The 17,387-nt window shown below is 49.6% G+C and overlaps 1 protein-coding gene across 6 annotated transcripts in view; it reads left to right on the plus strand.

Annotated features, from left to right (window-relative positions):
- The window catches only part of CHD8 (chromodomain helicase DNA binding protein 8), a 1,013,809-nt gene that overhangs the window by 178,843 nt on the left and 817,579 nt on the right, over window positions 1–17,387 (plus strand). The gene's annotated exons all lie outside the window — the stretch shown is intronic.

The raw sequence follows: 17,387 nt of genomic DNA on the forward strand, positions 1-17,387 counted from the left end.
TGAGAGATCTCGGGATCTCTTCAGCGCTGCAGGCAGGCAAGGGGGGGATTCCTCGGGGAAACCTCCACTTGGGCAAGGGAGAGGGACTCCTGGGGGTCACTTCTCCAGTGAAAGTCCGGTCCTTCAGGTCCTGGGGGCTGCGGGTGCAGGGTCTCTCCCAGGCGTCGGGACTTTAGGTTCAAAGAGTCGCGGTCAGGGGAAGCCTCGGGATTCCCTCTGCAGGCGGCGCTGTGGGGGCTCAGGGGGGACAGGTTTTGGTACTCACAGTATCAGAGTAGTCCTGGGGTCCCTCCTGAGGTGTTGGATCGCCACCAGCCGAGTCGGGGTCGCCGGGTGCAGGGTTTCAAGTCTCACGCTTCTTGCGGGGAGCTTGCAGGGATCTTTAAAGCTGCTGGACACAAAGTTGCAGCTTTTCTTGGAGCAGGTCCGCTGTCCTCGGGAGTTTCTTGTCTTTTCGAAGCAGGGGCAGTCCTCAGAGGATGTCGAGGTCGCTGGTCCCTTTGGAAGGCGTCGCTGGAGCAGGATCTTTGGAAGGCAGGAGACAGGCCGGTGAGTTTCTGGAGCCAAGGCAGTTGTCGTCTTCTGGTCTTCCGCTGCAGGGGTTTTTCAGCTAGGCAGTCCTTCTTCTTGTAGTTGCAGGAATCTAATTTTCTAGGGTTCAGGGTAGCCCTTAAATACTAAATTTAAGGGCGTGTTTAGGTCTGGGGGGTTAGTAGCCAATGGCTACTAGCCCTGAGGGTGGATACACCCTCTTTGTGCCTCCTCCCAAGGGGAGGGGGTCACAATCCTAACCCTATTGGGGGAATCCTCCATCTGCAAGATGGAGGATTTCTAAAAGTTAGTCACCTCAGCTCAGGACACCTTAGGGGCTGTCCTGACTGGCCAGTGACTCCTCCTTGTTTTTCTCATTATTTTCTCCGGCCTTGCCGCCAAAAGTGGGGCCTGGCCGGAGGGGGCGGGCAACTCCACTAGCTGGAGTGTCCTGCTGGGTTGGCACAAAGGAGGTGAGCCTTTGAGGCTCACCGCCAGGTGTGACAATTCCTGCCTGGGGGAGGTGTTAGCATCTCCACCCAGTGCAGGCTTTGTTACTGGCCTCAGAGTGACAAAGGCACTCTACCCATGGGGCCAGCAACATGTCTCGGTTTGCGGCAGGCTGCTAAAACTAGTCAGCCTACACAGATAGTCGGTTAAGTTTCAGGGGGCACCTCTAAGGTGCCCTCTGGGATGTATTTTACAATAAAATGTACACTGGCATCAGTGTGCATTTATTGTGCTGAGAAGTTTGATACCAAACTTCCCAGTTTTCAGTGTAGCCATTATGGTGCTGTGGAGTTCGTGTTTGACAGACTCCCAGACCATATACTCTTATGGCTACCCTGCACTTACAATGTCTAAGGTTTTGTTTAGACACTGTAGGGGTACCATGCTCATGCACTGGTACCCTCACCTATGGTATAGTGCACCCTGCCTTAGGGCTGTAAGGCCTGCTAGAGGGGTGGCTTACCTATACTGCATAGGCAGTGAGAGGCTGGCATGGCACCCTGAGGGGAGTGCCATGTCGACTTACTCGTTTTGTCCTCACTAGCACACACAAGCTGGCAAGCAGTGTGTCTGTGCTGAGTGAGAGGTCTCCAGGGTGGCATAAGACATGCTGCAGCCCTTAGAGACCTTCCTTGGCATCAGGGCCCTTGGTACTAGAAGTACCAGTTACAAGGGACTTATCTGGATGCCAGGGTCTGCCAATTGTGGATACAAAAGTACAGGTTAGGGAAAGAACACTGGTGCTGGGGCCTGGTTAGCAGGCCTCAGCACACTTTCAATTGTAAACATAGCATCAGCAAAGGCAAAAAGTCAGGGGGCAACCATGCCAAGGAGGCATTTCCTTACAATACCAAACTTCCCAGTTTTCAGTGTAGCCATTATGGTGCTGTGGAGTTCGTGTAAAACAGACTCCCAGACCATATACTCTTATGGCTACCCTGCACTTACAATGTCTAAGGTTTTGCTTAGACACTTTAGGGGTACAGTGCTCATGCACTGGTACCCTCACCTATGGTATAGTGCACCCTGCCTTGGGGCTGTAAGGCCTGCTAGAGGGGTGTCTTACCTATACTGCATAGGCAGTGAGAGGCTGGCATGGCACCCTGAGGGGAGTGCCATGTCGACTTACTCATTTTGTTCTCACTAGCACACACAGGCTTGTAAGCAGTGTGTCTGTGCTGAGTGAGGGGTCTCTAGGGTGGCATAATACATGCTGCAGCCCTTAGAGACCTTCCCTGGCATCAGGGCCCTTGGTACCAGAGGTACCAGTTACAAGGGACTTATCTGGATGCCAGGGTGTGCCAATTGTGGAATCAAAAGTACAGGTTAGGGAAAGAACACTGGTGCTGGGGCCTGGTTAGCAGGCCTCAGCACACTTTCAATTCAAAACATAGCATCAGCAAAGGCAAAAAGTCAGGGGGTAACAATGCCAAGGAGGCATTTCCTTACAGCACGCACGTGTCGAAGTCTTACGACTCCGGTCGAGATACTGACACGCAGCATACTCGACACCGAGAACCTGGCTCAGACCAGACTCGAGACTGGCTCCGAGATAAGTCTGCACCGAGAGATCGGCACACCGAAACCTTAGAAAGTGGCTTTGGAGCCGAAAAAAAATGTCAAAAGATTCGGTACCGAAACACCCAGCTTTGGAACCGAAAACAAGCTCCTACTCTGAAGAACCAGGCCTTTCAGAACCAACTACAAGACCATAGATTTGGACAAGAGCTAGAAGCAGGGGAGCCTGATTATACCCAAAGGCTCCATATTCAGAAGGAAACGGGGAAAATAAGAACTCTCCCTCCTATAAGGATGAAAAGAAAACTTGCTTTCAAAGACCCAGAGAAACAACCGAAAGCAAAGGTGGCAAAAGAAGTAACTCCACCACCGATTTCACCACAACCATCACCACACCGCTCACCGCAACCATCACCAATTGCGACCCCACCTATGATGCAATCTCTAACGCACACCGGGATGAGCCAGGATGACCCAGATGCATGGGATCTATATGATGCACCAGTATCTGACAATAGTCCAGACTGCTACCCAGCGAGGCCCTCACCACCTGAGGACAGTACTGCCTACACACAAGTGGTGTACAGAGAAGCGGCTATTCACAATGTGGCACTGCACGTTGAACCCATTGAGGATGACTTTTTTATTTAATACTTTGTCGTCGACACACAGTCAGTACCAAAGTCTCCCGATGTTACCAGGGATGTTGAAACACGCGAAACAAGTATTTCAAGAACCCGTCAAAGGCAGAGCCATCACACCTAGGGTGGAGAAGAAGTACCAGCCTCCCCCTACAGACCCTGTATACATCACACAACAACTGACACCTGACTCAGTAAGTGTAGCACGTAAAAGGGCTAATTCACACAACTCTGGAGATGCACCACCACCGGACAAAGAAAGTCGAAAGTTTGAAAGAGGAGGCTTTCGGGGACAATACAGAGGTGGACAGTTCCCTAAAACTAGAGGAAAGTTCCACAGACCCCTCAAAATAAACAGTGACTTCAGTGTCACAAATCCCCAACACATAACACCAGTGGGGGGGAGACTCACAGATTTGTACCAAAACTGGGAAGAAATAAGACTCGTGGGTCCTAGCTATTATCCAACATGGTTATTGCATAGAATTCCTACAATTACCACCAAATGTGCCTCCAAGAACACACAACATGTCCAAACAGCACTTAGATTTATTACACCTAGAAGTCCAAGCGTTGTTGCAAAATGATGCAATAGAACTGGTACCCAACCATCAGAAAAGAACAGGTGTTTATTCCCTGTATTTTCTGATACCAAAAAAGGACAAAACGGCAATTGGTCGATGGTGATGAACACGTCAGCACTGCGGGACTGGAGCCGAAGAAGAGTTCCTGATGGATGCAGATGATGTCCCATGCTGAAAGGAAGATTGCAGATGGGTATTGGTGCAGCAATTCCATTAACAACCCGTGGCAAAGGCAAACTCGCGGTTAGAAGAGAAGTGGTGCTGCCAGGGACTAGCAAGGCCCAGGAGGACTCCACTCAGGAGGGGGAGTCACAGGTGACCCTCGGCGTCCGAGTCCACAGGAGCAAAGGCAGCACCCACAGGAGTCCCACAGGACGGGGACACAGTCGCAGAAGAAGCCCACACAGCACTACAAAAGAAGATCCCACGGACCTATGTCCAGTACATGCGTAAAATGGTGTCTCCGCACTCATGAAGTCCAGGAAAAAGGATCTGAAGTTTGTGGGGGCACCTCTGCTAGTGCAGGAGTGCCCTCACACACACGGGTATCTGCACCCTGCCATCTGGGCTGAGAGGGCCTACCATAGGGGTGACTTGCAGTGACCTGGGTAAAGTGACCTGTAGTGAAAATTGGTGCATGGTCTCGTTTCAAGCAGACTGAAATGGCAGGCCTGCAGAACCCTTTGCATGTGCTCCCTATGGGTGGCAGAATAAGTGCTGCAGCCAAGAGTGATCCCCTGGAACCCTAATGGCCTGGCTACCTTGGTACCATATACTAGGAACTTACATGGGGGGGACCAGTGTGCCAATTGTGGGGAGGAAAAGGGTACAATGTACAGGAGAGAGCAAAGCTACTGGCGTCCTGGTTAGCAGGATCCCAGTAGATGGAGTCAAACACAGTGACAACAGGCAGAAAATGGGGGTAACCATGCCAAGAAAGAGGGTACTTTCCTATAATCCGTATCAAGCACATGCGTTTAAAATGGCTTCCCTGGTCACTTACTGTAAAGAAATGGCTCCCTGTTGCAGTTACCCCCCACTTTTTGCCTGATACTGATGCTGACTTGACTGAGAAGAGTGCTGGGACCCTGCTAACCAGGCCCCAGCACCAGTGTTCCTTCACCTAAAATGTACCATTGTATCCACAATTGGCACACCCTGGCATTCAGATAAGTCCCTTGTAACTGGTACTTCTAGTACCAAGGGCCCTGATGCCAAGGAAGGTCTCTAAGGGCTGCAGCATGTCTTATGCCACCCTAGAGACCCCTCACTCAGCACAGACACACTGCTTACAAGCCTGTGTGTGCTAGTGAGAACAAAATGAGTAAGTCGACATGGCACTCCCCTCAGGGTGCCATGCCAGCCTCTCACTGCCTATGCAGTATAGGTAAGACACCCCTCTAGCAGGCCTTACAGCCCTAAGGCAGGGTGCACTATACCATAGGTGAGGGTACCAGTGCATGAGCATGGTACCCCTACAGTGTCTAAACAAAACCTTAGACATTGTAAGTGCAGGGTAGCCATAAGAGTATATGGTCTGGGAGTCTGTCAAACACGAACTCCACAGCACCATGATGGCTACACTGAAAACTGGGAAGTTTGGTATCAAACTTCTCAGCACAATAAATGCACACTGATGCCAGTGTACATTTTATTGTAAAATCCACCACAGAGGGCACCTTAGAGGTGCCCCCTGAAACTTAACCAACTATCTGTGTAGGCTGACTGGTTCCAGCAGCCTGCCACACTAGAGACATGTTGCTGGCCCCATGGGGAGAGTGCCTTTGTCACTCTGAGGCCAGTAACAAAGCCTGCACTGGGTGGAGATGCTAACACCTCCCCCAGGCAGGAACTGTGACACCTGGCGGTGAGCCTCAAAGGCTCCCCCCTTTGTCACAGCCCAGCAGGGCACTCCAGCTTAGTGGAGTTGCCCGCCCCCTCCGGCCACGGCCCCCACTTTTGGCGGCAAGGCTGGAGGGAACAAAGAAAGCTACAAGGAGGAGTCACTGGCCAGTCAGGACAGCCCCTAAGGTGTCCTGAGCTGAGGTGACTCTGACTTTTAGAAATCCTCCATCTTGCAGATGGAGGATTCCCCCAATAGGGTTAGGATTGTGACCCCCTCCCCTTGGGAGGAGGCACAAAGAGGGTGTACCCACCCTCAGGGCTAGTAGCCATTGGCTACTAACCCCCCAGACCTAAACACGCCCTTAAATTTAGTATTTAAGGGCTACCCTGAACCCTAGAAAATTAGATTCCTGCAACTACAAGAAGGACTGCCTAGCTGAAAAACCCCTGCAGAGGAAGACCAGAAGACGACAACTGCCTTGGCTCCAGAAACTCACCGGCCTGTCTCCTGCCTTCCAAAGATCCTGCTCCAGCGACGCCTTCCAAAGGGACCAGCGACCTCGACATCCTCTGAGGACTGCCCCTGCTTCGAAAAGACAAGAAACTCCCGAGGACAGCGGACCTGCTCCAAGAAAAGCTGCAACTTTGTTTCCAGCAGCTTTAAAGAACCCTGCAAGCTCCCCGCAAGAAGCGTGAGACTTGCAACACTGCACCCGGCGACCCCGACTCGGCTGGTGGAGATCCGACACCTCAGGAGGGACCCCAGGACTACTCTGATACTGTGAGTACCAAAACCTGTCCCCCCTGAGCCCCCACAGCGCCGCCTGCAGAGGGAATCCCGAGGCTTCCCCTGACCGCGACTCTTTGAACCTAAAGTCCCGACGCCTGGGAGAGACCCTGCACCCGCAGCCCCCAGGACCTGAAGGACCGGACTTTCACTGGAGAAGTGACCCCCAGGAGTCCCTCTCCCTTGCCCAAGTGGAGGTTTCCCCGAGGAATCCCCCCCCCTTGCCTGCCTGCAGCGCTGAAGAGATCCCGAGATCTCTCATAGACTAACATTGCGAACCCGACGCCTGTTCCTACACTGCACCCGGCCGCCCCCGCGCTGCTGAGGGTGAAATTTCTGTGTGGACTTGTGTCCCCCCCGGTGCCCTACAAAACCCCCCTGGTCTGCCCTCCGAAGACGCGGGTACTTACCTGCAAGCAGACCGGAACCGGGGCACCCCCTTCTCTCCATTCTAGCCTATGCGTTTTGGGCACCACTTTGAACTCTGCACCTGACCGGCCCTGAGCTGCTGGTGTGGTAACTTTGGGGTTGCTCTGAACCCCCAACGGTGGGCTACCTTGGACCAAGAACTAAGCCCTGTAAGTGTCTTACTTACCTGGTTAACCTAACAAATACTTACCTCCCCTAGGAACTGTGAAAATTGCACTAAGTGTCCACTTTTAAAACAGCTATTTGTCAATAACTTGAAAAGTATACATGCAATTTTTATGATTTGAAGTTCCTAAAGTACTTACCTGCAATACCTTTCAAATGAGATATTACATGTAGAATTTGAACCTGTGGTTCTTAAAATAAACTAAGAAAAGATATTTTTCTATATAAAAACCTATTGGCTGGATTTGTCTCTGAGTGTGTGTACCTCATTTATTGTCTATGTGTATGTACAACAAATGCTTAACACTACTCCTTGGATAAGCCTACTGCTCGACCACACTACCACAAAATAGAGCATTAGTATTATCTATTTTTACCACTATTTTACCTCTAAGGGGAACCCTTGGACTCTGTGCATGCTATTCCTTACTTTGAAATAGCACATACAGAGCCAACTTCCTACACTTACTATGTCCGAGAAACGACCGACATAGCAGAGGCATATTTTCTCATGCCTGTGGTGGCACAACTGGTGCTGCAGCCCTGAGAGACCTTCTTTAGCACCCCAGGCCCTAGGTACCAGGGTTACCATTTACTAGGGACTTAGTGTTAACTAAAGAGATTGATGTAGGAATATGGCTCCCTGTTGCAGTTAGCCCCCACTTTTTGCCGGATATTGATGCTGACTTGACTAAGAAGTGTGATGGTACCCTAGTAATCAGGCCCCAGCACCATTGTTCTTTCACTAAAAATGTACCATTGTTTCCACAATTGGCACACCCCTGGCACACAGATAAGTCCCTTGTAAAAGGTACCAGTGGCCCTGTGACCAGGGAACGTCCCTCAGGGCTGCAGCATGTTGTCCCCCTTAGGGAACCCTCACCTAACAGATGCACCTTGCCTTTGCAGATTTTGTGTGTTGGTGGGGAGAAAAAGGCAAAGTCGACATGGAATACCCCTCAGGATGCCATGCACACAAAATACTGCCTGTGGCATAGGAAAGTCACCCTCTAGTAGGCCTTAAAGCCCTAAGGCAGGGTGCACTATACTACAGGTGAGGGCATAGCTGCATGAGCAATATGCCCCTACAGTGTCTAAGTCCATTCTAAGACATTGTAAGTACAGTGTGGCCATATTAAGTATATGGTCTGGGAGTCTTGGAAGATGCCCCCCGTATTTTATCCAATCCTTCAGTGCAGGACTGACGCGTCTGTGCCAGCCTGCCACTAAGACGAGTTTCTGACCCCCTGGGGTGAGAGCCTTTGTGCTCTGAGGCCAGAAACAAAGCCTGCACTGGGTGGAGGTGCTTAACACCCTCCCCCTGCAGGAACTGTAACACCTAGCAGTGAGCCTGAAAGGCTCAGGCTTCGTGTTGCAATGCCCAAGGCACTCCAGCTAGTGGAGATGCCCGCCCCCTGGACACAGCCCCCACTTTTGGCGGCAAGTCCAGAGGAGATGATGTGAAAAACAAGGAGGAGTCACCTACCAGTCAGGACAGCCCCTAAGGTGCCCTGAGCTGGGTGATCCCTGCCTTTTAGAAATCCTCCATCTTGGTTTTGGAGGACTCCCCCAATAGGAATAGGGATGTGCCCCCCTCCCTTCAGGGAGGAGGAACAAGGAGGGTGTAGCCACCCTCAGGAACAGCCATTGGCTACTGCCCCCCAGACCTAAACACCCCCCTAAATTTAGTATTTAAGGGCGACCCTGAACCCAGGTAATCAGATTCCTGCAACCTGAAGAAAGGACTGCTGACCTGAAAGCCCCACAGAGACGACAGACACCAACTGACTTGGCCCCAGCCCCACCGGCCTGTCTCCAGACTCAAAGAACCTGCACAGAGACTCATCCGACAGGACCAGGCAGCGTTCATCCTAGCCCAGTCGGTGGCTGGCCCGAGAAGCCCCCCTGTGCCCTGCCTGCATCGCCTTAGTGACTCCTGGGTCCCTTCATTGCTTTCAATAGCAAACCTGACGCCTACTTTGCCTACTGCACCTGGCCGCCTGTGTGCCGCTGAGGGTGTGTTTAGTGGGCTTCCCCCCCCCCCCCCCCACCACCCCCCACCACCCCCCACGTGCTGCTCTACAAAACCCCCCTGGTCTGCTCCTAGAGGACACAAGTACTTACCTGTAAGCAGACTAGGGGTTGCCTATGCCCAGGAGACTGACTGTGTAAGTGCTTTACTTACCTGCGAAACCTAACCCAACTTACCTCCCCCATGAACTGTTGATTTTTGCACGTGTCCACTTTTAAAATAGCTTCTTGCCATTTTGATCAAAACTGTGTGAACTGCTGTTTTAAATCAAGGCTCTATTCGCACCTGTGTGAAGTACCTTGCATTTTATGTACATACCTCAAATCTTAAATCTTGTGGTTCTAAAATAAATTAAGAAAATATATTTTTCTATATAGAACCTATTGGCCTGGAGTAAGCCTTTGAGTGTGTGTTCCTCATTTATTGCCTGTGTGTACAACAAATGCTTAATACTACCCTCTGATAAGCCTACTGCTCGACCACACTACCACAAAATAGAACATTAGTATTATCTAATTTTGCCATTATCAACCTCTAAGGGGAACCCTTGGACTCTGTTCCCACTATCTCTCACTTTGAGATAGTATATATAGCGCCAACTTCCTACAATTGCGAATGGTGCAAAACAGCTGTGCAGTTTTGTGGAAAGAGATCTGGCACTGGGGGACCTGGTTAGCAGTAACCCAGTGCACTTTTTGTCATACCTGCATCATTTATAGGAGCCAACTCAGAAACCAGGCTCAAGTGGGGGTTCACCATGTCAAAAAGGGTGTTTTCCTACACCGAGCAAGCTAGCCTACAAAATATGGCAATCTATGATCCCAAGGAGGATCAATCTGCATACTGTCCACCTACCAGAGAAAGTAAACAGACTGTAAGACAAGAAAAGCACCTCACACAACTGGGAACTAAAACAGGAAACTCTGGAGATGATTTTCAGGGCATGGGGCAAGCCAGCAATCGATCAGTTCTCAACATCAGAGAACAGAAATGCCAGCACTTTGCATCCAGGATTTAACACCACCGGTCAGCAGCGAATGCCCGGTCACTAAACTGGTCAGTGATACTTGCTTATGCCTTTCCACCGAATACCCAAGGTGCTGGGGAAAGCCTATCAACGGGGGACAAACCTCACAGCCCCACAATGGGCCAGACAGACCTGGTACACAAACCTACTAGTGTTGTCCAGGGGACAAATGATCAAGATCGAGGTCGAACGAGACCTCTTTACAATGCAGGAGAGGAAAGTGAACCACCCAGAGCCAGCAACACTCATTCTAGCAACCTGGTGCCTGAATACATAGTTTGAAAACTTACAACTACTACCTAGAACTATGGAAATATTAAACAAAGCCATGGAAACAAAAACAAGACCGGAAACGGTACCAACATACCTTACTCATCTGTTGGACAGCGAGTCCCAGAATCCCCCCCCACCACTACCAAGACCAGCACCAATGTGGAACTTAGTCACAGTGCCAATACAATTGATAACAAATCCTTTTGAGCCTGCACACAAGGCAGATCGCCGATTTATCACATTAAAAACAACTATCTCATCACTTTGGAAAGTGATTTATCTACACGCGTTAATAGTTCTGGAACTATACGTGCAAATAAACAAGGACAAAGTGGTTGTCAGAACAAACCCACTGATCTTATCCAAAATAGTTAGCAATTTTCATGGCAACCAAAGCACTTAACTACCAGTATTCTTCAAAGAAACGCAAATGGAAGCAGCCCTACACACCTTGGATGTAAGGAGAGGTTTAATATACTATTTCCAAGAAACTAAACAGTTTTGCAAGGGAAACCAATTGTTCATTTCCTCTGCAAAATCAACCAGGGGTTTGCTAGTAACAAAGGAGACAATTGCACCATTGATTGTGGAAACTAATCAAACCTGCTACTCGGCCACTCTCCCATCACATCCCAAAGCTCATTCAACAAGGAAGAAGGGCTCAACTTTAGTATTCCTAGCAAAATTACCTGTAGACACAATCTGCACAGCAGCAACATGGGCCCCTCCTCACATATTTGCAAAATATTACTGTATGGACGTACAAAGAAACATAAGTGGGACAAAAAGTACTGGTTGAGTTCCTTGACTCTTTCTCTGAGGTTGACATGTTTAATGTAGTTGGATCCTTTTTAAAGAGATTCAAATGAAAAAATCTAAAACCGACTTTAAAGGCCTAACTAACCAAAAACTTTAAATTTGTAATACTAAGGACTGGGGTTTTTAACATAAGCCTCTAAAAGTTTAGATTAAAAAATCTGGAAAAATTGAAAATCAAAGAAATTGTTTTTGTCAAAAGTTAATTGTTACTTCATGTACTAACCTACTAGCCAAGTGGTATCAGTGAATGTAAAGTTTTGTATACGACTACCGATCCACCAATGTAGGAAGATGACTTTCTGTGTAGCTTACCAGTAAAGGTTGACTGGACTGTCTGCATTTGGTGCTCCTACATAAATACACTACTTAGATTGCCAGCTTTCTACATCTCCCAATTGCTGGAAGATGGCCTGCGCTACTGCCAGGGGTACTTGGCATTTGTGATCCGCTATGCAGCGCTGGCTTAGGTCATCCACCCTGGTGTGTAAAGATGGATTCTGGTATAAGAAGACCTGCAAAAGAATGGGACGGAGGCCAGTCCACAATGGAGTGTCCATTGGGAGCAGAAGCTACCACCCCCCCTTGGATGAAGATCCGGGTCAGCGGGGGGAGAAGACCATCTGTGTAGTCCTTGGGGTAGTGCAGATGGTGCCCCATGTTGGTTGTCGGGTTGCAAATGGTCAGTGGTGTAAAAGAACCACCAACAAGCCTTGGCAAATGCAAGAGGAGCAGAAGGTGAGTTGCAAGACTGAACAGGACCAGCAAGGTCCAGGGGACTCGACCCTTGGAGGGGAGTCTGGGCAGCCCCCACAGACAACCCACCGGCAGCAGGCACAGTAAGTTACTGCGAGGCCCAATCAGCACACCTGGAGTGGGGCCCCACTTTGCTGGAGCAGCAGAGAGGAGACTGTGCTTGGTAGGATGAAGTGCCTGGGCCTTTGGCTACTCGGAGCCTAAAGATCACTTGGAGCAGGAGACAGCAAGCCTTGGTAGCTGCAAGAGTCGCGGTGCACAGGTGTATAGTCCTGCAAGGGGAGGCAAGGTTCCAAAGGAGAGCAGAATCACACAGCCGAACGTCGTTGCTGTAGGTGCCTCTAGATGCAGGGGGAGTAACTGCTTCACTCCAAGGGAGATTCCTTCTTGCTTCTTGCTTGATGCAGACTGAAGTCTCGTCGACTCAAGAGGCTGCCCATCTGGGGAAGTGTGCAGTTGATGGAAGGAGCCGGGGAAACAAAGTTGCAAGGTGAGGACGTCTTGAGAGTTGCAATTTTGTCTGTTCCTGAAGAGTCCAGTTGCGGTTCCAGTGGCCAGAAGTAGAAGTAAAAAATGCAGAGATGTCCTGTGGCGTCTTGCACATCGAATCTGGGGACTCACCCTCAAGGGAGTCCATACATAGCCCGAAGAGAGGGTTTGGTCACCTAGCAAGGTGACCACCTATCAGGAGGGGTGTCTGACATCAACTGCCTGACATGGCCACTCAGATGCTCCCAGGGGCCTCTGCACCTCTTGGTTTCAAGATGGCAGAATCGAGTGGCCACCTGGAGGAACTCTAGGAACCACCACTGAGGTTGTAATGGACAGTGGAGTGGTCACTCCCCTTTCCTTTGTCCAGTTTCTTGCCAGACCAAGGGCCGGGGGTCCCTGGGCTGGTGCAAACAGGTTTATGCAAGGAGGGTACCAAATGTGTGCTTCAAAGCAAACCAGTGGCTTGAGGCGGCTACCCCTACCAAGCCTTGTAGCAGCTATGTTCAAGGGAGATGATGTTGCCTCCCTCTCCCGCAGGAAATGTTGTTCTTCCTTCCCCTGCCTGAGCTGTTCAAGCAGCAGGAGGGCAGAAACCTGTCTGAGGGATGGCAGCAGCGTGGACTGCCCGGAAAACCCTAGAAGTCCTGGCAGAAGCAATACTGGGGGGTCATCTAAGGAGCCTCCAGAGTGCATGCAATCATACAACCAATACTAGCAACAGTATTTTGGGTATGATTCCGACACGTTTGATACCAAACATGCCCAGGTCCGGAGTTACCATTATGTAGCTGGACACAAGTAGTGAACTGTGTCCAGTACACAGGTAAAATGGCTTCCCCGTGCTTACGAAGTCCAGCGTAATGGAGCTGGAGTTCATAGGTGGAACCTCTGCTCCTGCGGGGGTGCCTTAACACACAGGGACCTGCCCTTTAGGCTAGGGGGGCTACCATAGGAGTGACTTACAATGACCTAGTGCAGTGACCTGTAGTGAAGGGTGCATGCTCCTTTTCACGCAGGCTGCAATGGCAGGCCTGCAGACACATTTTACATGGGCTCCCATGGTTGGCATAATACATGGTACAGCCCATAGGGAACCCCTGGTATCCCAATGCCCTAGGTACCCAAGTACCATATACTAGGGACTTACAAGGGGGGAACCAGTATGCCAATTGTGGAGTGTACAAAAATCTTAGGCAACCAAATTTAGAGGGAGAGAGCACAATCAGTGGTTAGCAGGAAAACAGTCAATGCGGACGAATAGGAGGCAAAAAGGGGGGGTAACCACGCCAAAAAGAGGGTACTTTCCTACAATGGTAACCCCCAGTTTTTACCTGGCATTTGATGCAATTTCTGACAAAGTGCACTGGGTTCCTGCTAACCAGGTCCCATGTGCCAGATCTCTTTTTAGCTAAAACTGTACAATTGTTCTCCAATTGGCAATACCTTTGGCTTCCCCTGTAAGTATTGTGCCACCCTCAGGGACATCACACCTAGCTCATACAGACTGCCATTGCAGGCTGCTTGTCTTGGTGCAGCTAAAAATGAAATCGCAGCATGGGACATAACCTGTGTGCCATGCCCAGTAACACTGCATTCAATATATGTAAGTCACCACTACAGCAGGCCTTCCAGCCCTAAGGCTGGTTGCATTTTATTACATGTGTGGTCATAGCTACAATAGCAGGTATGCCCTTGCTAGGTCTTGGTTAATTCTTAGACATAGTAAGTGATCAGAGAAACCATTTTTTAGTAAGTGGTGCACACTGGTCAACACAAGCTCTCTAACTACATGATGGCTTCACTGAAACTAAGGATGTTTGGTATCCAACATCTCATATTAATAAGCCTCACTGATTCCATTGATGGGTTCCAACTTCCATTCCAACCTTCCATCTTGTGTGGTTCTGACCCACTAGTCTTAACCAGCCTGCCACCAACAGACCTATTTCTGACCCCCAAGGTTGAGAGCCTCCGCTCTCGGGCAGTCACGAAGAAAGTCTGCTCTGGCAGGTTTAACATACCCCTCCCAACAGGTTGACCTGCAAAATTGCGTTCCGAGGCAGGGGGCTTCAAAGAGCACACTGCCCTTGGTATGCAGAGCTGGCTTCCCTCCGGTGTGGATATGGCGACCCTGAGAGCCAGGACCCATTTGGCACCTGGACAGGTGGGAAAATTAGTAGTCGGAGAGGCTTGTCCACTCCAGGTCAGCTCCACCCCTAAGTTGAGCTGCCTGATGTGGACACAATTTAAAGGTCTGCCATATTGGTGATGAGACAACTAGGATCTCTGGGACAGGGTTAGGACCACTTCCCACAGGAGTTGGTGATGTATAGGGTGTTGTGGACCAAGCGGTAAGCAACCCATTAGCTATTCCCCTAATGCCCCTAACTTCAGTATTTAGTGAAGCCCCTGGCACCAGAAAATCAGAGCCTGCTAACCTGAAAGAAGAATAAGGACCCTGAAGAGATTCAAAAGCAAGAACTGAAGACCACTGACTAACTCTGCACCAACTCTTCCAGCCTATCTGCTAACTTCGACCCTCGTGCCAAAGATGCCTCCTCTTACTTCTTCCTGTTCTATGCCTTCCAGCCTTCACAAGAACAAGGAACTGCCTTGGAACTGGTGAGCTTCTCCCCTACATCTTTCTGCCACCCGCTACCATGACCACCTCCAGTGACGCGAACCAGACTGCCCAGTACACCTGGCCACACCTGAGTGAGGAGAAGTGTCCCTATGTCCCAGAGCCCAGTTGTTGGTTCAGTGAGCCTGGATCTCCAGTCCACAACTGCAGCCTTTTTCTTCAGGGCTTCCTCAACTGCGACCACCTCCGGTGGCTGGAACCTGCCGGTACAAGACAGCTCTGCTCCTGGCCTCACCGGACTAAGTAAAAGAGGACCAAAAGTTGTCTCCTCGTCCCGAGCATCCCAAGAACTGAACACCCTTGTTGGTTCACTTGGACTGGTCCCCAGCCCTTACCTGCAGGATCTTTCTGACCAGACCTATTCCTGTTGACTTCAGCAGGGCATCCGATGTTGAACTGCACTGATGTATCCATTTCCTACCATCCCCAAGTGTCGCCCGAGGTGATCTATTCGTATTGCCTAGGATGCAGCACTATACTCAACTTAAGTCTGAAAGATGGGTCCTGTAAGACTTTGTCTAGTATCTGTTTGCTGTATACATCTTCTCTCCCATAGAGTAACATTGCATCTTTAAAAATAACCTCACTGTCCTCTTTGCAAAACTGTAATATTTTGAATTGCGGAACATGCTTGATTCTGATACCTAAATACATATAAAGATACATGGTATTTTTATCAATTGGTGTGGATATCCTTGTTGTCATGTTAATTTATGGACCTTGCCTATAGCAAATGTCTAATACTCCTCTCTGGTAAACCTAAAGCTGCTCAACCACACTACACAAGAGCACCTTGGGATTGCTAGAGCAAGCCACTGTCCACTAGTAAGGGAACCTCTTGATTGTTTAAATAGTATATCAAAATGAGGTATATCATGCAAAGACCCAGATTACTACAGTTGTTCATTGTTAAGGGGCATGATAGGAAAATGCTTGACTTCTGAATTTAGTTCTGTACTAAAAGTGAGAATGAAGAATTTAGAAATCGCCGTCTGAAGACTAAGTTACTTGCCTTCACGAACAGTCTTTATTGATGGATACTCTAACTGCAGATTCCTCACCACCATTTTCCTCCCTGTTCTGTGGAATGGAGTCTTTTCCGTGTGCAAAGGTCCCAAGCTAGAGATCTGGAAACTGTCATTAACAATTTGATTTTCGGCTCTGCATCCAGAAAGAAATGAGCGTCTGTGGTCTTGAATGGCACCTATTTGTGGCTTCAGTTTTCACTTCTGGGGTTGAGCCAAGTTGATGTTGACCCACTGTAGGAAGTTGGCTCTGTATGTGCTATTTCAAAGTAAGGAATAGCATGCACAGAGTCCAAGGGTTCCCCTTAGAGGTAAAATAGTGGTAAAAATAGATAATACTAATGCTCTATTTTGTGGTAGTGTGGTCGAGCAGTAGGCTTATCCAAGGAGTAGTGTTAAGCATTTGTTGTACATACACATAGACAATAAATGAGGTACACACACTCAGAGACAAATCCAGCCAATAGGTTTTTTATATAGAAAAATATCTTTTCTTAGTTTATTTTAAGAACCACAGGTTCAAATTCTACATGTAATATCTCATTCGAAAGGTATTGCAGGTAAGTACTTTAGGAACTTCAAATCATCAAAATTGCATGTATACTTTTCAAGTTATTGGCAAATAGCTGTTTTAAAAGTGGACACTTAGTGCAATTTTCACAGTTCCTAGGGGAGGTAAGTTTTGATTAGTTTTACCAGGTAAGTAAGACACTTACAGGGTTCAGTTCTTGGTCCAAGGTAGCCCACCGTTGGGGGTTCAGAGCAACCCCAAAGTCACCACACCAGCAGCTCAGGGCCGGTCAGGTGCAGAGTTCAAAGCGGAGCCCAAAACACATAGGCTAGAATGGAGAGAAGGGGGTGCCCCGGTTCCGGTCTGCTTGCAGGTAAGTACCCGCGTCTTCGGAGGGCAGACCAGGGGGGTTTGTAGGGCACCGGGGGGGACACCAGTCCACACAGAAATTTCACCCTCAGCGGCGCGGGGGCGGCCGGGTGCAGTGTAGAAACAAGCGTCGGGTTCGCAATGTTAGTCTATGAGAGATCTCGGGATCTCTTCAGCGTTGCAGGCAGGCAAGGGGGGGGTTCCTCGGGGAAACCTCCACTTGGGCAAGGGAGAGGGACTCCTGGGGGTCACTTCTCCAGTGAAAGTCCGGTCCTTCAGGTCCTGGGGGCTGCGGGTGCAGGGTCTCTCCCAGGCGTCGGGACTTTAGGTTCAAAGAGTTGCGGTCAGGGGAAGCCTCGGGATTCCCTCTGCAGGCGGCGCTGTGGGGGCTCAGGGGGGACAGGTTTTGGTACTCACAGTATCAGAGTAGTCCTG

This window comes from Pleurodeles waltl, chromosome 6 (assembly GCF_031143425.1).
Source record: "Pleurodeles waltl isolate 20211129_DDA chromosome 6, aPleWal1.hap1.20221129, whole genome shotgun sequence".
Classification (NCBI taxonomy): Eukaryota; Metazoa; Chordata; class Amphibia; order Caudata; family Salamandridae; genus Pleurodeles; species Pleurodeles waltl.